Below are 21,299 nucleotides of genomic sequence, written 5' to 3' on the forward strand. Positions count from 1 at the left end.
TGGGTTATTCCCTATTGTATGTGGAATTCTACTTAAGGCCCCTATTGTTTGTTTTGGGCCTTTGGTTCTCATTGGTTGGGATTTCTCTATCAATGTGAATTTAAATATGCACATTTCTAATGGATTCACCATTTGATGCAGAAACCTATACATCAGTGCCACAAATGAGGAGTATGAGTTACTTTTTAAACTCCGCATAATTACCATAGGAATGCTAGTGGTAACTGAGTATACACAAGTTGAACTATACACAAGTTGTGGGAAGATGGATGATGCATGGTGCTTGTTTGAAGAAATGCTGAGAAGAGAGGTGGTGGGAATCTCATGATTCATGGGTTTTGCAAGACAGGGGGCATTGAAAGTGGCATTCATTTCTTTCAGGAAATGAGTGAATGGAGTATTGTTTCGTGGAATTCTATGATTGCAGGGTTGGCTCAAGCAGGCCGGTATGGTGATGCTATGGAGCTTTTCCGGGAGATGTTGGATGCATGTTTGGAATTTTAAATTCTAATTATATTCTTTGAGAAATTTTACATTGTGGAATAGGAAGGAAGGTCAGGACAACTTGGGGAATGTTTGGAAACATCATCTTCAAGTTCAAGCACCTCTAGAACTGCTGGAGACTCTAGTTCAATGCTGGAGGTTGCAGAGAAGCAATTGAATGAGAAGGAAATTGGTGAATAAACTTTTGTAGGCAAGCAAATCACTTATTCCACACAAGAAAGTCTTGGGTAGGTAGCTGGACTTCTTCCTCGAAGTCACATGTTTTTTTAAATATTTGAAGAATCATGCTTGGACTTTTTGGTAGAATTTTATGAATAGGGAAGAGGTTAATAGTAGATATTTAATTAGTGGGCCTTTGGGAAAAAAATAAAAATCTTTACTATGGATAAAGAGAGGATTTTCCCAAGTGCCTGTTTCATGACTTTTGTCTATTGAATGTGGACCCTTGGCCGGATCTTTTGCAATTGTTCATTTGTAACCATTGGAAGTCCTTTACTCCAATAGTCAAGATCATGTGAATGGTGTGTTTTAGCCGTTAAGACCTATCCATTTGAGTAAGAGATGACATTGGTTCTTTGCTCATATAACTAGACTTCTATTTACTATGCTTTGCCATTCATTGTGTGCATGCTGGTTGGGGTTATTACTTGATTTATTAAAGAATGCTTACACCATATTGTTCTAGGTTTTGGTTTATACAATTGGGACCCATGATTTAGTGATTTGGACTACTGATATATGGCCACACTTTAGATTGGCATGTACCAAAATCTCCAAGTTGGAAAGATCGTGGCCAACAATTACAAAGGGAAGAAAGAAAGTATAACAATGGTTACATTCAACCCAACGAGGTTTGGGTGAATGGTCTTCACCGTAGGCTTGCTTCCTACAGGTGAGGGTTCGATTCCCCTCCTTGGCTTTACTCGATACACGTGGTTGTGGGTGATTGCGTGTATCCGCATGGATTAGTCTCACTTTAAAAAGAGGTGGGGACACCCTGTGTCTTCAAAAAAAAAAAAAAAAAAACAATGGTTACATTTAACAAAAAATCAATATTCCATTGTATCTTTTATTTTTTTTTTTTAAAATTCAAGTCCATGTAGGTAATAGTATCTGAGGATATTGTATCCTTGATTCAAGTCCTTTTAACTCTCTTTTATAAACTTAAATTGCAGATTGAAAAGTATCATACTAACTATACTTATTTGATAAGGGATCTTCCACACCTTACACCCTACTCTTTACCCTTTACACTTTACATTTTGGGAAAGCAAAAGAATGGGAGAGAGAGCTTCAGACATCTATAGAAGATCTAGTTCCAAGTAGTTGTAGGATGGAGGAGTTTAAAATTCATCAAGACTCCTCTTCTAATCCATCACATTTAAAGGTTCTATTCCTTTTTTAAAATCAGTGCGTGTATCACTTTCAAAGCACACCACCTCTTATGCGAATGTGTACCATTAAGCTAGGGAGTGGAATCATCTTAATCTACTCTTTACTCTTCTTCTTATTATTCTTTTTCTTTTTTACTATACTCATGCATTCACACCTCAACACGCCCACATACTCTTGAAGCACTCTCTTCATTTGAATAGGGTACAAAAAGTTGAAGCATGGGTTTGGCATGAGGGTTCCAAGATCAATGTTGAGATTCTTCAATCAGTGAGATTTTTCCATATAAGTCATATTGGTCTTGTTTCGAGTCTATATAGTTTGTCGGTTCTAAATGAAGACCAACTTGTTTAGGTAAATCCTGATTTTTCTTTTATTAATCCATTTTTCAACTTGTTTCAAGTATTCTGAATTATCTAAAGTACATAAGCATGATTGTAATTTTGATCTATTATAGATATTTTATTTTTAAAGAAAATTTTTTTATTGATGTTCTAGTACATGAATAGATTTAAGAAGCGGTTTTGGTGTACAGATTTGTCTGGCATAAGCAATCACAATTGAATTTGATGGACGAGAAGATAGTAGCTGTCGCACTACAAGGTGAAAGATGCGTATTTACTTCAGTTGGATAGAATGCTCCTAAATAGTAGCTGTCGCACTGAAGTTCTTTATTTTCTAGGATAGGTTATGCTCCATTTGAGTTTTTATTTTTACAGATTGTCAATAAGAATGCTCCTAAATTTTTTGAAATCTTTTTTGGTGCCAATTATTTCAAGTGTCTGATCCTACTTCAAATGTTCTTACTCTAGTTCAGATACTAATGCGGTAAACCAGAAACTTTCTTTAAATCATTTTGGTGACAAAACCCTTTGCATGTGTTCCTGCTTCCACTTTAGATAACCTATTGCTTAAAGCATGGTAAAAGATGTTCCTTGTGTGTCATTGTATTAATAGAGATGACCTGTTCTTTTTCTTTCTCTAACTTTTTGGTCCATGCAAACTTATTTTTTGGTGATCTTGTATGGTCTGGTTTGACCAAACCAGTGAACTTGTCAATCCATTGACTAGTCTTTCTTTGAAGACACATATTTTTTTTATGCATGTCTACTATATATCTTGGTTGTTGTCTTGTTAGAAAAATAAAGTCACTGTTATTGCTAATTTTCCTTAAGTCTTGAAATATTAAAGCAGAGGCACTACTGCATCATATCCGTACTTTCCTAGACATTCTTTTTTTTTTTATTGGTTGCCATTCTTGCATCATAGACAATTCTAAATTATTTTCTCATTTATTCTTGGACTAAACTCCCTAAGTATTATTGCTTTCTTTCTCATTTTAGTTTTTTACTTTTATAGGCTTTAAATTTGGTTTTCTTTTGTGCAGCATTTCAAAAAGTTATGTGTGACACCAGCTTATTAGAGACCCAAAAAAGCGGCTGACCACCTATGAAGTTCTGTGTGGGTGTTTTTTTTAAAGCTATATCAAGGTTTATAATTTAGAGATCTTGACAGTGGTGAAATATTTATGACTGTGAAAAATAATTTAAGGTTAGCTCATTTCTACTTAAAACATCGAATAACTAGATAAATAAGCTAGTATGTACATTGATCAGTTGGTAGTTTTTTGGATTTATCTCGTTAATATTGTATTCATTATATTTTTCTAGAGGCAAATCATCTTTCCAACCAGAGTGGTTGCTGCAGTTGGATATAGACTCATTGACTTGAAGCTGATTTTTTTCTCTGCATTAGGTAAAAGATACAATAAAAGTGGATTTTTTTAGCTCCTTCTCATGATTCCAGGTAAATTGATTTTAGAATTTTCTTCTTTTCATTTTTCTTGCAATTTTATATGATGAACTATCATTTTGTTCATCTTTTCAATTTTGATCGATTTTTTGCTGTTTCTCTACTTGGAAATTGAGAATTAAGGAATATCATCTCTTCTTGAGGTGAATGTAGAAGGACATCAAGTTTCGTCTACTGGATTTCAGAAGGGTGTTGTAGGAAGCATAGATCCATTGCCAAAATATCAGATTTGAGGTAACATGATTGTCTTTTTGGGGATTTTAAGAGTCAGACTGAGTAATTCTCACAGCAGAAAATAATCAAGTCCAACTGTTTGATATGGATCACGACCCCACATCATATAAACTTCAATAGATGGATAGATACTCCCAACATATCTTATGCATACTGTTTATTACATTTGAGCCCTCCAAAATGTGGGCCCCTCATGAAAATCTCCCGAAAAAAAACCAAGCTAAACTACTCACAAGGTGGTCCACATCTATGTCAAATCAAACCATTTGTGGTCCATTATTTCCATACGAGTGACCCAACTATAAAAAGTGGATTGGACTGATTTTTTGCAGCATGACTCTTCATGTTGGGGTCAATCTTCTAGATGGCTAAGACTTCATACACAAGTGATAGCCATCACACTCAAGGTTCTTTGGGTCACTATCTATGTATGGTCAAGATATATTAATTTCAACTATTCATTAATCAGGTCCACTAAAATCAGAATCATTAGTCATCAGTTAATCCTAACCATTTAATCAATATCATTTCATACGCTAACCATTTAATCAATGTCATTTCCTGGTGTAGGAGTCACTGGCTGAGGCATCATAATCTGAGACATGACCTTCAAGAACACAGCAGACCTTAAAATGTCACAAGCAGTCGCCTTCCGATCAGACTCCGACCTCTCAGTCTACTACCGGTGTGGATTCCATGGTTACCAAGACACTCTCTACACTCACTTTCTTTTGAATGAATGAAGGATTGTAATTGATTCATTATTGAATGAATGATTGTAATTAAATGAATGAAAGATTGTAATTGAATGAATGAATGATTGTAATTGAATGAATGAATGATTATGCAGGTGGTAATTGAATGAATGAATGATTATAATTTTTTTAAAATGTAGGCAATAGCTACTGATATTGACTATAACTGTTATTAAATTCGACATATTGCTACGGATCCAGCACTACTTTTAACTACCAATACTATCCGTAGCTGTAATTACTTTTGGCTACAGAAATAGTTGCTATGGATTATATTTGTAGCTATTGTAATCTATGGTTATGAATTAAATCCGTAGCCATAGGTTTTAAACCTATTGGCTCGACACCTACGACTACGATCGTGCTACGGATGAAAACTGTAGCCATAGGTCTATGGCTACGGATTAAATCCGTAGCATTTGCCTAGTTTTCTGGTAGTGACTGAAGGGTGGACCGAAGACAGAGAAATCGTTCATGAAGACTTCTAGATATTGCCCCACCATGTCAAAAAAAATTCTCAACATATCTCGTTGAAATGTGGCAGAGGCATTACATAGTCCGAATGGCATCCTTTGGTGAGCGAAGGTGCCAAAGGGACATGTGAACATTGTCTTCTCTTGATCTTCAAGGGCTACCTCTATCTGATTGTAGCCCGAATACCCATCCAAGAAATAATAGGAAAGTGGTCATTCCTTGTGACGGTATTCAACTTTTGGTAGTTAGTGCACATCCTCCAACCAGAAGTAACTCTAGTTGGCATGAGTTCATTATTGACATTGGTTACGATGGTGATTCTGGACTTCTTAGGAACCACTTATATTGAACTCACCCATTGACTGCGAATATAGGGTATATGATACCCACATCCAATAATTTAAGTACCTCAACCTTAACCACTTCTTTCATGTTAAGATTTAAACAGTATTATGGTTGTTGGGGGTTTTCACATTTTCTTCTAAGTGAATGCGGTAAGTACAAATTAAATGGTCAATTCCCTTGAGGTCTGCAATCATCCATCCAAGGGCTCCCTTATATTCCTTAAGAGTAGAAATGAGCATACTCTCTTATTTTTCATCAAGGTGAGAAGAAATCACCACTGGGTATGTCTCGTCTTGACCTAAATAGACATATTTAAGATAGATGGGCAAAGGTTTTAGGTCAAGTTTGGTGCCTTAAGACTAGAAGATGGAGGCATTACATCGGTTTGGGGCAAAGTCTTAGATTGTGGCCTCCACTGGTTAATTTTAAGTACCAGCATCGTATCAAGTAAGGTATTCATCTCCTTAATCATGTCATCATCTAAATCAGGGGAGTGGGCTAAGTACGTCTCCAAAGGGTCAGAGTATAGAGTCAAAAGTGTTCTATCTTCTACGAAAGAATCGATCATGTTAACGTCGTGGGTATCATCAACATCCTCTGATTATTTACTCGTATTGAAAAAAATGTTGAACTCTTAATGTCATGTTCCCAAAAGATAAGTTCATAACTCCATTCCTACAATTAATAATGGCATTTGATGTAGCTAGGAATGGGTGACCAAGAATGACAGGAATCTGAGCGCTCACGTCCATGATAGGTTGAGTATCGAAAATGATAAAATCCATTAGATAGTAGAATTTATCGACTTAGACTAACACATCCTCAATCATCCCTCTCGGTACACGAACTGAACAATCAACAAGTTATAGTGTGGTTTGGGTGGGTTTTAATTCACCTATACCCAACTGTTTGTAGAACAAGTAAGGGATCAAATTAACACTTACCCCCAAGTCAAGGGGTGCATGTTCAATCCGGTGCTTCCCAATTACCCAAGTGATGGTTGGGCTACCGGGATCCTTATAATTTTATGGCACATCTTGCTTGAGGATGACACTCACTTTTTCTGTCAAAAAGATTTTCTTTTGTATATTTTGCTACCTTTTGGTAGTGTATAAATCCTTTAGGAACTTGGCATATGAGGGGATTTGTTTAACTACAACCAATAGAGGAATATCGACTTTCACCTGTTTAAGCACCTCTCAAATATCCTGAGAGTTAGATAGAGGTTTTGGTGCAATCAACCGCTGTGGGAATGGTGCAACTGACTTATATGCTTTTTCCAGTCTTCCTCTTGTGGAGCAATGCTAGGTCTATCACTCTCAACTTCTTTTGAGTCCTTAGGCTTTTCAGCCTTCATTGGAATAGTTCTATTAATTGTCTTTCCACTTATAAGAGTGGTGATAGACTTGGCTTACTCTATTTGATTTGAAGAGCTTGGGTCACTTATTTCACATTGCCGCTTTAGATTGGGTAGGGTTGGGTTGAAAAAGTTCATTTCTCCCCAATCGCTAAGTGTGACTCAATCCTTTGAATTGACGATGCAAACATTTCCATTGTTGTTTTGAGATCTTGGAATGCTTGCGCCGTTTTCCGATTGAATAGATCTTGGTTTTGCATGAATTTTTGAACCATATTCTCTTGAGGCCTCCTTTAATTAAGAAGTTGAGTTAGGGCCTCTTGAGAATTGGCCATTTGTCCATTCATCCAACTGAAGTTTGGATGGTTCCTCCAATTAGAATTATAAGTATTTGAGGTGGGTCTGCTAAATGGGGGTTGGTAATTATTTATGGTATTTGATTGCTCGTTCAACAACTCTTGAAACACGGGAATTGTAGGACAATCCTGTGTTAAGTGTATGTTACTGGCACAAGTACCGCAAGCGACTTCCACAACCTCATCGGGTTTGACTGTTTCCACCTTCTAAAGTTCCATGGCCTCAACTTTTCTTGTGAGATTGGCCACCCTTACACTTATGTCGTCTTCTTCCTTTAAGACATATCCCTCCCTTTTCTCTTGACTGAGTAGGCTTAGAAGTGGTGGGCCTTGGGGAGGTGTCCCATGATTGCACGTTCTCTGGGAGTGAATCAAGATAATCCCATGCATCATCAGCCTCCTTGCTCATGAATTCACCGTTACACATTATCTCCACAAACTGGTGCATGGGCAAAGTCAATCCATTATAGAAAAATCTTATTACTTGCCATATTTCATAGCTATGATGTGGACATGAATTCTTGAGGTCCTTGAACGTTTCCCAGCATTGGCAGAAGGTTTCTTCCTCTTTTTGGGTAAAGTGCATGATTGCCTTCCTTAAAGTGTTTATTTTATGAAATAGGAGGAACTTTTTAAGAAATTCCTGGGTCATCTCAGCCCATGTGCTGATAGATCGCGACTTTAAGGAGTGCAACAATGACTTAGCCTTCTCCTTCAATGAGAAGGGAAACAACTTCAGTCTTACTGTGTCTTTAGACACGTTTAAAAAGTGCAATATGACGATTATCTCATCAAATTATTTAATGTGCAAGTATGGACTTTCAGAGTCTAGTCCATGAAATTTAGGAAGGAGTTGTATCACTCTTGGTTTGAAATACAAGTTTCCTGTATTAAGTGGAAACACCATGCAAGAAGGTGTACTTACTCTCACCGGTTGTAAGTAATCTCATAAAGTACGAGGTAGGGAAGCATGATATACCTCATTCTCATCTTGAACTTCTCAACTAGATGCTGAGGTTGATTTACAACCATTACTTCAATTAACTTAGAGGATCTCAAGTGGTGTTTAATCTAGTGATGGATATGCATCCCTTCGACTAATCCTCATTCACTTAAGAGACATCGAGTGTTGTCACGGACCCACTTAGTCATGAAACACTCACAACCCTCAAATTCTAAACAACTAAAACCTAAGAAAAAGAAAACTATAGAAATAAAAAATATGGAAAGAAAAGAAACTTGGAAAGAAGTTATCGAATTGGAGTTGTTATGCCAGATTTTTACAAAATAGAAAACAATGTTAGTTTCTAAAAATAAATTCAGAAAATCCTAATAGCAAAACTTAACCCTAATATCAACCCAATTCTATTACTAATCAACCTCAGAAAATAGTAGCTGAAGTCCCCCGCAATGACGCCAAAAACTTGTTCACAACCCCAAGTGCAGGGCTATGTTGTGGTAATAACTCGGTGAAACCAAGGTCGTATCCACATGGACTTAACTTGGACGTATTCTGAAAATAATTAAAACTAGAACTAGAATAAGATCTAAACTAGAATCTAAAATAAGAGAGAGATTAATTTTGAAAGAATTATTAATAATAAAAAGGAAACTAGAGCACAAAGGATCCACTTGTAGCTATTAAGATGCTACCTCACTTGATTCAATAAACACAACTAGAATTAGAGTCCTATCCTATCCAGTTGGATGATAGAGCAGTTAAACTATAATATGAACTTTTCATTGAATTAGTTCCCACATGAAGCGTCATTGTAATGATCATAGAGAATTGAACCATCCACCATGCCCAGGAGATAACCATGGATCACGAATTTTACAAATCTCACAATTATAAAACAAGATAAGAAGATATCAAAAGCTTTCCAAGCATCTACTGTAATTGAAGTCATAATAAACCACAAAAACTGAAAATATTCCTTCATTCAAACTATAAATCAATAGAAGTTCAATATAAATGTGAATCATAATAAGATATTATCTAAACAAACTACAAGCTTCACCTCTTAGCTCGAGCTAAGAGATTAGCCAACCAAAGACATGATTAAAACCAAAACTCTTAAAGAAAACATAAAAATTAACTAGAAGAAGAACATTGGGGAAGAAAGAAGGACTCGTTGAAGTTTTTCAACACTTTGCTCTACTCTTCCAACCCTAATTCATGCTTAAAAACTCCTAAAAGACCCATATTTATAAGCTTTGCTTGGACAGACTTTGAAACCGCCTCAATCTTACTCAAAAAGCTACGCTTCGGTTGGACTGAATTAATGCTGAAAATCCCATTTTTCACTGGACAATTCTATGCGATTTCGGTTGGACCGAAGTTTAACTTCGGTGGGAATGAAGGTCGGTTTCAAGACTTTTCTTTTTTAAACTCAGAATTCCAGAATATGATTTTTCTGGCCAATTTTCAGGATTCCTTTTCTTCACTTCAAATCTTTGATTCACTTTATTCCTCACTTGGTTTTCTTGGTTCTTTGGTATGTGAATTCTTCATTAATGACTTTTAAATCTCCAAATCTTCATTATCTTCTTTTGAGCTCTAAATCTTCCTTTTAACATCAATTTCACTTTAAGCTCTCGAAATCACCCCGCACATGAAAACATGCATAATTAGATCGATTAAGAACTATCATGTTCATAAAACCAAGGAATAAATAGAGAGAAATATGTAATATTTAACACTCAACAGATTCCATCAAAGACCTACTAAAGCAACTCCCATTACTAACCATGCTTGTAAAAGGCAAGCCTTTAGTCTTGCACATCGCCGCATGTGAAAGTTCTTTGGGAGCTTTGCTAGTTTAACATAATGAACAAGGAAAAGAAAATGCCCTCTGCTACCTGAGTAGAACCCTTATAAGGGTGGAACATAACTATTCCTCCATTGAAAAAAATATTCCAATCCCTCATATTTATGGCGCAGAAATTGTGACAATATTTCTTATCTCATGAGATAACGTTAATCTCACGTGTAGATCCGATAAAGTACTTAATGAAATGACCAATGTTGTCCAGAAGACTAGCTAAGTGGATGCCGCTTCTTTCCAAATTTACAATCACTTATGAACTGTTCAAGGCAGTGAAAGGACAGGCAGTCACATACTTTTTAGCAGGTCATGCAGTTACAGATGGTGAAGAGATTTTTGATGAGTTGTTAGACAAACAAGTACTGTTGAGCCGCCCAGTACTTGATAGATGTATTTTGATGGTGCTTCCCGGGCATTGGGTGCATGCACTGGAGTGATTTTTATTAGTCCCCATGAAGATCTGTTTCCATACTCCTTTGCGTTGAGTATGACGTGTACAAATAGTGAGGCTAGATACAATGCTCTTGTCATAGGATTGGAAATAGCTCAGGAAATGAAGATTCAAGCTCTGTAAATCTTTGGGGATTTCAAGCTAGTGATAAATTAGCTAACTAAAGAATTTAAAATAAGAAAGCCAGAATTGTTACCCTACTTCTGCAGGCACGACAATTGTTATAAGGGTTTCATGATGTTGAAATCAAGCATGTGCCATGACATGAAAATACAAAAGCAGATGCATTGGCCAGTTTGGCCACAACACTCTCTTGCCTCGATAGGAGCCCTCTTCAAGTGACAATTGAAGAATGGAGATTGATGTCGTCACCTGAGTATGTAAGCGAAATCATAAAGTGCAACAAGTATCTTGCCTAGAAGTTGCAATTGATGATTGGTGACAACCGTTTATTAATTATCTTAAATTTGGAATATTACCAGAAGAACACTTGATGAAATTGCGAGTTAAACAAAAGTCAAAAAGATTTATCATGAATGATGAAGTGTTATACAAAAAATCTTATAATGAAATGTTGTCATGTTGTTTAGACACAAAAGAAGCTGATTATGTGTTATGGGGAGCCCATTCAAGAGAGTGCGAAGCTCATCAGGCTGGTCGAAATCTATTTCACTATATATATTGCATGGGGTATTATTGGCCCTCTATGTTTAAAGATGCAATAGCTTTCATTAAGCGATGTTATGAGTAACAGATACATGGTGACATCATACACATGCCACCCAAAGACCTGCACGAGTCAGTGGCTTCATGGCCTTTCGTGGCCTGAGGATTGGATGTCATTGGCCTCATTAACCTGTCATCATCATGAGGACGCCAATATATTCTGATGATAATAGATTATTTCTCCAAATGTATAGAGGCCACCACTTTGCTCAATGTCATGGAAAAGAATGTTGCCCATTTTATGCATCATGCGATCATATACCAACATGGAATTCCAAAAAGAATTATTACAAATCATGACACTCCTTTCAAGAACAAAAAAATGGAAAAGTTATGCCAAAATTTTGGTATTTAGCATTCGTTTTCGACACCTTGTTACCCGTCAGCGAACAAATTAGTGGAAGCTTTTAACAAGACAATAGTCAGAATCCTAAAAAAATCATCACAGGAAATAAACATGACTGTGATGAAAAATTACAAGAAGCTTTATGGGCCTACCGAATGACTCATCGAACGGTGACAAAAGCCACCCCTTACTCACTAGTCTATGGGGTCAAAGTTGTTTTGCCAATCAAAATGCAAGTTGCGTCGCTCAGGGTGACAATACATGAGTCGATAACAAAAGATAAAGATGCCAAGATAGGGCTAATGGAGTTAGATACTCTCGATGAAAAAATGGTTAGCGGTGCAACAACATCTAGAGATGTACCAAGCACAAATAACCATTGCCTTCAATAAGTAGGTTAAATATCACTCCTTCACGAAAGGGAATGTGGTACTAATGCTAAAAAGACCTATCGTAGTTACTCACAAAACTGGGGGAAATTTTGATCCTAAATAGGATGGCCCATACATTGTAACAGAAGTTTAATCCAATGGGGCTTATTGAGTCATGAATCAAAATGGGCAAGGGATATGAATACTCGTCAATGGCTATTTTATTAAAAGGTACTATCCTTGAAAGGAACAAGATTTTGATTGAGAAGATTATTCAACAAAATCCGGCCCAATCAAAAGGGGCCAGAATGGGTACATTCATGTAACAAGCATAACAGCGCAATGAGACGACCAGTCATGTAATAGCACGATACGCAATCATGTATCTTCATGAACCTCACTTCTCTGATGAAGTAGGATGAGGAATTATTAATAAAAAGAAAAGTCAAAGAGAGATATGGCCTCCAAATACCCCTTTAAACATAATCCTCCAGATAGAAGGATATGATTGTCGATCTTATGATCCCAAAAGAAGATAAATCTCGTTATCCCAAAAGAGGATAATCGCCAATCTTCTGAGACAATAATTATCAATAGTAATGTTACAGAATGATAACTGGCTGGAACTATTACTGCAAGTAAAATATTACTACGATCTTTAAAAGGCCTATGGAAAGGCTCCGTCGATTATCTCTGATTGTTAAAGAATATCGCTGATTATCTCTAATTGTTAGAGAATATCGCTGATTATCTCCAATTGTTAGAGAATATCGCCAATTAACTCCAATTGTCAGAGAATATAACCGATTATCTCCAATTGTTAGAGAATACAGCCGATTATCTCCAATTATTAAAGAATATCACTGATTATCCGTAATCATCAAAGAATATCGCTGATTATCTCCAATTATGCGTAAGATCTATGTTGTATCACTGATTCTCCAAATATTATGCAGGTAGCGGTGAGCGTCAATGGCTCAAAACACATGAAGGCCAACCACGCATAAGACCTGTGTCATCTGTATCACTCTTGGTAGCTGAAAGGATGAGCTATAAATGTCTTAGGGGGGGGGGGGGTGAATAGGACAATGCAAAATAATTGAAACAAGTGTTGAATATGTAAATAAAACAAAGATCTCAATTGCTTGAGTATTGAAACCTTGATTCCAAATAATTCGTAGGACAACCTTCACCTAAAGTTTTAGTAAGGAAAACCTTATTTCACAAATTTCTTTAAAATCAAAACTTCAAACTTGTAAGAGTAAATTAAAATATTACAACATTTACCACTTAACTAAAATTAAATACATTCAATTCATAAATAAAATAAAACATTCACCACATGGCACAAAGAATTATAGTGGTTCGATGCTTTAAAAACAGCCACACCTACTCCACTCCCAAAACTACTTCCCTCGTAATTTTGGCTTTCACTATGAAAAGGTTTTCTCAAGGTCACCTTAATAACCTTATACAATTCTTATGATTTTCACGGGCTATCACAATAAAACACAAACTGAGATTTTAACAGGCTATCTCAGACAAAACCTTAAACCGAGATCTTAACAGTCTATCTTAGACAAAACCTTAACTAAGATTTTAACAAGCTATCTCAGAAAAACCTAAAAGAATTTAGAAGGTATACTTATCTTCACTGTTGAAGATGTAGCAGAAGAACCTCTTTCTTGAATGTAGATTGTTCTGTATTCAGTCAGATAGAAAGGGTCTAGGGTTCTATTGATTTTAATTAAGTTAAACCCAAAAGCTATTTAAATCAATTCTCTTAGATCTCAAAAGAAGAGTATAGTTTACCCTCTTTAGAATCAAACTTGAAATATCTGAGATAAAAGGGAATAGAAAAAGTTATATAAATTAAATTATAAATACAGTCCAATAACTTGAGCTTCTCTCTCTCTTGTAGAAGGATGCTGATAATTAACTTGTGTAATTCGGAATGAGACAAGAACTCAATTTATACGCAAAGAAGTTAAAACTTCGGCTAGCCCGAGTCAGGCTTTGACTAGCCTAAGTTTAGTGGATTTGGTTCAACGGATTTCAAATTACATGGGATAAGATTTATCCAAAATTCGACTGGCCCGAGGTCAACTTCGGCTAGCCGAATTTAACTTTTGGTTGGCCGAATTCCTTCGAATTCTCAAAGATGATGTTGCTGGATTTTGACTCGAACATTCTTGGGCTAGCCGAATTTCAAGCTCGGGTTAGCCGAACTAAAACTCGGGCTAGCCGAATTTGCAACAAAAATTTGTTATTACTTCGGGCTTTAAGTTGGGCTGGTCGAGGAAGCTTAGGTTGGCCGAATCAAAAGTTAGGCTGGCCGAATTCCAAGCAAAACAAGCATAAAAACCTAAAATTGCACGTTTTTGAAAGCACCTAGTCCTAAGGTCTTTCTCAGGTTTTATACCACTTGAGATATACCAAATATCTGATTCTTCTTTGACTTGAACTTAGTCTCGGACTTCATCTTGAACTTGAGCTCGATCTTTTCTTGAACATTAGCTGATCTTGAGCTTGATCTTCTCTTGAATATAGACTGGTCTTAAGCTTGATCTTCTCTTGAGCATAAACTGATCTTGAGCTTAATCTTCTCTTGAACATAGACCGATCTTAAAGATCCATTATCAAGTGGTTTTGTCTTTACAAAATTTGACAACTAAAGTGTGCTCAACATCTTAGCACTTACAAAAATATTTCGATACAATGTGGAATAATAAAATAATTATACTCAATTGCTTAGAGTATTGAATTCTTGATATCAAATAGTTCATAGGACAACCTTCACCTAAAAGATTTAAGCAGGACAACCTTATTTCACGATATCTTTGAAATCAAAATATCAAACTTAGTAAGAGATAATTAATCACAAGGAAAGTATATAAAGAATAAAAATAATCACCACAATGCACAAGAGTTATAATGGTTCAGTGCTTAAACCCACACCTACTCCACTCCCAAAATTAATACCATCATAATTTTGGCTTTCACTATTTCAAGGTTTTCATAGGGTCACCTTAACAACCTTATACAATTCTTGTACTTTTTACGGGTTATCACAACAAAACCCATTGTGATTTTCACAGGATCACAACAAAACAACCCATTGAGAATTTCAGGCTATCTCAGAAAAACCCAAAATATAATGAATGTAAATACAGTACTTATCTTCAAATGGCAAGTCGAATATATTACTATAACTTGATTGTTGCAGCGATCTTCTTTCTGGGGGTATTGATGAAGCCGTGTATGAGTTCAACCCAAAAATAATATAAGGATCTAGTGTGTTTCCAATATATAAATAAAACCGAAATTGCTGCAAATTCTATTCTCTTAATCTCAAGTAGAGTTTAGATAACTCTCTTAAAAACAATTAAATCTAACTTGAGAAAGGGAATAAAATAAACTAATAGAAAATTAGAATTACTGCACAAATAGCTTAAGGAGGGACTAACTTTCTCTCTTTCTTTGAAAAGGTTTCTCATAAATTTTCATGTATTTAATGAATGAGAGAAGGCCTCTATTTATAGCCAAAGGATTTAGAAATTTGGCTGGCCCGATTGTTAGTCTAACTAGCCTGATTCCAACAATTGCGTTCCAATGGGTCTCGAATTTTGCGGGATAAGATCTTTCAAAAATTTAGCTGGCCCAAGCTAAAATTTGGCTGGTTGAATCTCCCTGAGATCCGAAATCTTTACACGTTGGAAACTTAACCGAACATAGTTGGGCTAGTCGGTCATATTTGGCTAACTAAACTCAAGGTTGGGCTAGCCGAGCGGTCATATTTGGCTAACTAAACTCAAGGTTGGGCTGGCCGAGCAGTCATGTTTGGCTAACTAAACTCAAGGTTGGGCTGACCGAACTTGCCACGGAAAATCTATGTCAATCTGTAAACTTGCCCGATTATGTTGGGTTAGCCGAAGGTAGTTAGGCTAGACGAACCAGATATTGTGCTGGCCTAACTAGAGTGTATCTTACTTGTAATTGTGTTTATTATAATGCTATGTGAAATACACCTAACCTATGGTCAATCTAAGGTTATACCACCTAATGGTTGACTCATATGAAGTGTTCAAATCTTTGAATCATGTCCTTTTATGCCTTGAGATGTTGAGTCTGATCCCTAAGATGCTTGATCGAGTCAATGACAGTTCTTCATGAGTTGTCGAAGATTATCTTTATGAGTGCTTGTGTTCCTTTTAGGACTATAAAATTTGACAATCTTAATTTGCTTAAGTATAAGCACTTATAGTAGTGTCATGGGGATGGGTGAAAGAAAGGCGCCCTTATAAATGGACCCAGGTCGTACAGGCAAAGAAAAAAAGGGTTGTAGTGTGAGTTCTGTGGTTCATCCATAGATAGGCCAACCATGCATAAGACCCCCCAGGTTCCTTATTTAATTTCAATAGTAATTCATGGGGAAAGGCGATTCTATAAGAGATCCCCCCTCAATGATGGATTGATAGCCTTGGACTTGATACCCCTAGAGGTAGCCTTGTGAGCCCCACGAACTCTAGAGAGTTACTAAGGCCAACCTTGTGTGTAAATTCTACTGAGTTCACTGCTCCAGTAGCTTCAATTGGCCCCTTTGATGGACTATGGTGAGTGAACTCCCCACGCCAACTAGCGTAAGCCCTACTTGCTCTAATTACTTACGAGCCTAAACTGTGGTCGCTTTAAATACATAAGAACCTAAACTATGGATGGTACCTTATGTTTACTAGTTGAACTCTAAGATAGTTCCGCCCACTGAGGAGAATATTACGCAGAGCATGCCAACAAGAAAGAATTAAGTTATTGTCATGTCATATGCCTTAAGCTATGAAGAAATATACAATTGAAACATGGATTGAGATAAGAAAGAATCATTCATGATTATATGCTGAAGTATAAATTGCTCATGCCATCTATATTCAAAATTGCTTTAAAAGGCAATTCTCATATATCTAAAAAATGTTGAGACATGGAAATTGCCAATGTTACATTATTTTGAAATGCCCAAAACTAGTATGAAATTTTGCAGATCTTACTTAAACTGAACTTGAGTAGCAACTATGTTGAGCATGGCCTTGATGATAAACTTGGTCTGATCCAGGGCACCAAGAAGCTCCTATTCTAAAGAGGCAGCAACTGCCTTGACCTTATGAAGTTTCGATTCTTCAATATTGGTTATACTAACATTCTTAACAATGTCAGCTGGCTACCAAAAAATTGAGCAAAGGCTATGGACCATGTTAGTTCTTTGCTACGGATATAAACCGTAGCTACATTTACTATGGGTTTAATCCATAGCTAAAAAGTTGCCACACCATTAATAATTAACAGTGGTGTAAGGGGCTCCATAGGGCCCACCATAATATATATGTTCTATATAAGCCGTCTATCTATTTTGAAATATTATTTTAGGGCATGAAACTAAAAATTAGGTAGATCAAAGGCTCAAGTGGACCACACGGTAGGAAACATGGAGATTAAATCACATGTGCTTCCCATGGTGTGGTCCACTTGGGCCTTTAATCTACTTTATTTTTGGGATCATGAACTAAAATTATTTATTAAAATTATTGGACGGAATGGATAAACCAAATACATCATGGTGGGCCCCACGAATCCCCTAACAGGACCGTCCATTGGTCCGTCTTACCCAATTGACGCTTGAAATGGGCCGGCGCTCAAAACAGAGCCACGCCCAAAAAATCCATCTCTCCCTCTCTCCCTCTCCCGATCTCTGCTCCATCTCTCTCATTCTCCTCCCTCTCTCTCTAATGCATCTCCGTCGTCTCTTCTATCTCCCTCACATCAGCATTTTTCTCGGACCTCCATTGCAACAGTCGTGAAGCTCCTACCTGAAGAAACACACGTCATTTGAAAGCCCCTTTTCATATTTTTGAGGCATCTCTTAAAACCGAAGGAATCCGAGGCTCCCATCCATAGGTTTGATCTCTTCCTCTCTTTGTGTCTCTTTTTCTCTCTTGCAAATTTCATACATGCTACTTGTTTGATGAAATGGCTCAAGGTCCTTTGTCTGGGAAAGTCTCTTAGTGGTATTCTTCTTTTATTGCAATGGAATTAGGGTCCTTTGCTTCTGTATGTTTACTTTAAGGAAGCCAATGCCCATCTCTTCTCATACACATGTGCCAATCTAGAACAATTGTGAAATATGTGCTTCCCATCTATTAAGCTTCATTATTAGTACAATATGTGTTGAGTGTCAAATATTGCATATTTTCCCTTATTTATATCTTAGTTTTATGAACATGATAAGGCTTAATGGTATATTTTATACATGTTTGTGTTGCAAGGTGAATCTGAGAGCTTGGATTGAAAAGAATGCTAAAAGCATGGATTTAAAGCTCAAGAATCACCAAGGAAAAAGATGGATCTTAGGAGACCAAGAATGAAGAATTCACATGCTAAAGATCCAAGGAAACCAAGTCTAAAGGATGAAGAAAGGACTCGAAAGAATGTAGAATCTGCAGTAGAAAACAGGACATTTCGGTCTAACCTGAACCAACTTCGGTCTGCCTGAAATCGTAGAAAATAGTCTAGCAAGAAAACAGGATAATTCGCTCCGACTTGAGCCAACTTCGGTCTGACCGAAGCTTCGGTTGGAGTCGGTCCGACCTAAATTTGACAGATTTTCTATATAAGATTTTTCAACATTAACTTTGATCCAACCGAAATCGCGTAGAATTATCTAGCGAGAAAGTGTGATTTTCAACCTTAATTTGGTCCAACTGAACCCAACTTTGTTCCGACCAAAGCGTAATGTGGGACTTATGTAGAGTGCGTAAATTCAAGTCGGTTTCTGGAAATTCTAAAGAGTTGCATAAGATGGGGCTTCAAAAGTATAAATAGGAGTCCCTAGGACATTCCTAGGTATCTTCTAGGGTTTAAGGAGTGGATCAAAAGGGTGGAGAGCCGCCGTTAAGAGTTTTTCTTATTCCTCTTTAGTTGTTTTTATGCTTTCTTTAAGAGTTCTTAGTTCAATCATGTCTATGGTTGGCTAATACTCTTAGCTAAGGCTAAGAGGTGAAGCTTGTAGCGTGATTGGGATGTTTACTTTGCTTTGATTCATGTTTATATTGAACTTCATTGATTTCAAGTTGATTTTAAGGAATATTTTCAGTTTTCTATGGTTTGTTGTGACTCAAATTACAATAGACACTGCGATAGCTTTGAATATATTCTTTTCCTATTTAAGGTTGTGGGATTGGTAAATCTTGTTGCTTACCATCGTCTCCTGGGCATGGTTGGGTGACGGAATCCCTTCCAATCTTCACAATTCTCCTCCATTGGGGCTGGATCAATGAGAAGTTCAGAGAAGTGACCATCTCTTTCTCTAATTGGATAAGATAGGACTCTGATTCCAGTTGGATCTCTTGAGTCAAGTAAGGTAGCATCTCAATTGCTACAAGTGGATCCTTAGCACCCTAGTTCCCACATTTAAATTCACAAGTTTCAATTACATCATTCATAATTACTCTCTTTAATATTTCTGATTTAGATTTAGATCTTCTTCTAGTTCTGATTCTAGTTAAATTTAGAAATGTACAAGATTAGTCCCTGTGGATTCGACCTCGGTCTTGCCGAATTATTACTACATCATGACCCTATACTTGGGGTTATGAACAAGTTTTTGGCACCATTGCCAGGGACTACGGCTAAGTTTTTCTGAATATTAATTAGTATTAGAATTATGTTAAGATTAGGATTAACTTTCTGTTTTGTTTCTAGGTTAGGATTTTTTTTTTCTGAATTAGTTTTTAAAATCTAAATTCGTTTTCTGTTTTGTAGGATTGTAACATAGCAAACTTCGATTTGGTAACCTATTTCTAATTCTCTTTCTTTTATCTTTTCTAGATATCTTATTTGTTTTAGTTTCCTTAGATTTCTTTTTTCGGTTAAATTGTTTAGTTACTTGAGGGTTGTGAGTGTTTCATGCCCAAGTGGGTTTGCGGCAACACTCGACGTCTCTTAAGTGAAGGAGGATTAGTCGAAGGGTTGCCTATCCATCTCAAGATTAGATACCACTTGAGATCCTCAGAGTCAATTGAAGTGATGGCTGCCAATCAACCTTCAATTTAACCTTAACCTCTAGATGAGGAAGTTCAGGATGAGAATGAGGTACATTATGCACCTATGCCTCGTACTTTACGAGATTATTTACAACCGGTGAGGGTAAGCACACCTTCATACATGCTTTTTTTAAATAATGCAGGAGATATGAATATTAAACTTGGGGTGATCCAACTCCTTATGAAGTTTCATGGACTTGAGCCTGAAAGTCGATATCTACACATGAAAGAGTTTGATGAGATAATATCCACTTTGCACTTTCCCAACATGTCTGAGGACATGATCAGGCTGAAACTCTTTCCCTTCTCCTTAAAAGAGAAAGCTAATACTTGGTTGCATTCACTACGGCCATGATCCATTGGTAGATGGAACGACATGAAAAGGGAGTTCATATAGAAATTCTTCTCATACCATAAGACAAACACCATTAGGAAGTCGATCATGAACTTCGCCCAAAAGGAAGATGAGACATTCTTTCAATGTTAGGAGCGGTTCAAGGATCATGTTAGTTCATGCTGAAAAGGGTAAGCTCTTAGTCCTAGAGGGGGGGGGGGGGGGGGGGGTGAATAGGACTAACTATGCCAAATAAAAAATAAATGTGGAATATAAATGCAGATAGCTGAACCAAATAACAACCTCAATTGCAATAGTATTGAGAGGTTGATACAAATGTTGTTCAAAGGACAACCTTGCACCAAAAACCAAAGTTTATGGTAGGAAACCTGATTTCTTAAACTCAGTAAGGATAAAAAACTCAAACTAATACAAGAAGCAATAGAAACAAATCTAGTTATTACAACATTCACCACAAATACATGAAATAAATACAAGCATTTACCACACATAAATCACACACATCACTATCCACCAAACTCTAAGAATTACAGTGGTTCGGTGTGTACACCAACTGTTCTAAAACAGCCACACCTACTCCACTCCCAATAATCACAATCCATGTGACATTGGATTTCACTATGAAAGAAGGTTTTTTAAGGTTCACCTTAAAACCTTTACAATTGTGTTTTCAATGGGCTACCACAATTAAAAACCCCACGCTGAAATTTTGCTGGCTATCTTAATCAAAACCACAGTAGAGATTTTCTGGCAATCTCAAAAACCAAAAGCTGTAATTCAAAATACTTATCTGTAGATTCTGTTTTGAGGTAGCCCGAAAGAACTGCTTCTTTGAAGATGAAGATGTCTAATGTTCAATCACACAAATGGAAAGGTTCTAGGTTAAAATGAATTTTAAATTAA

General features: G+C 36.6%; 1 long non-coding RNA gene across 2 annotated transcripts; it reads left to right on the forward strand.

Annotated features, from left to right (window-relative positions):
- The first annotated feature begins 2,004 nt into the window (after window positions 1–2,004).
- LOC131222264 (uncharacterized) lies at window positions 2,005–4,772 on the forward strand. Of its 2 annotated transcripts, XR_009159962.1 has the most exons (6): window positions 2,009–2,250; window positions 2,432–2,499; window positions 3,284–3,357; window positions 3,652–3,702; window positions 3,832–3,942; window positions 4,513–4,772. It is a non-coding gene; the product is annotated as an uncharacterized LOC131222264 (long non-coding RNA). The 2 variants fall into 2 exon arrangements; XR_009159961.1 differs by having other exon boundaries at window positions 2,005–2,250; window positions 3,284–3,702.
- The last annotated feature ends 16,527 nt before the right edge of the window (window positions 4,773–21,299 follow it).

This window comes from Magnolia sinica, chromosome 13 (assembly GCF_029962835.1).
Source record: "Magnolia sinica isolate HGM2019 chromosome 13, MsV1, whole genome shotgun sequence".
In the NCBI taxonomy this organism is placed as follows: Eukaryota; Viridiplantae; Streptophyta; class Magnoliopsida; order Magnoliales; family Magnoliaceae; genus Magnolia; species Magnolia sinica.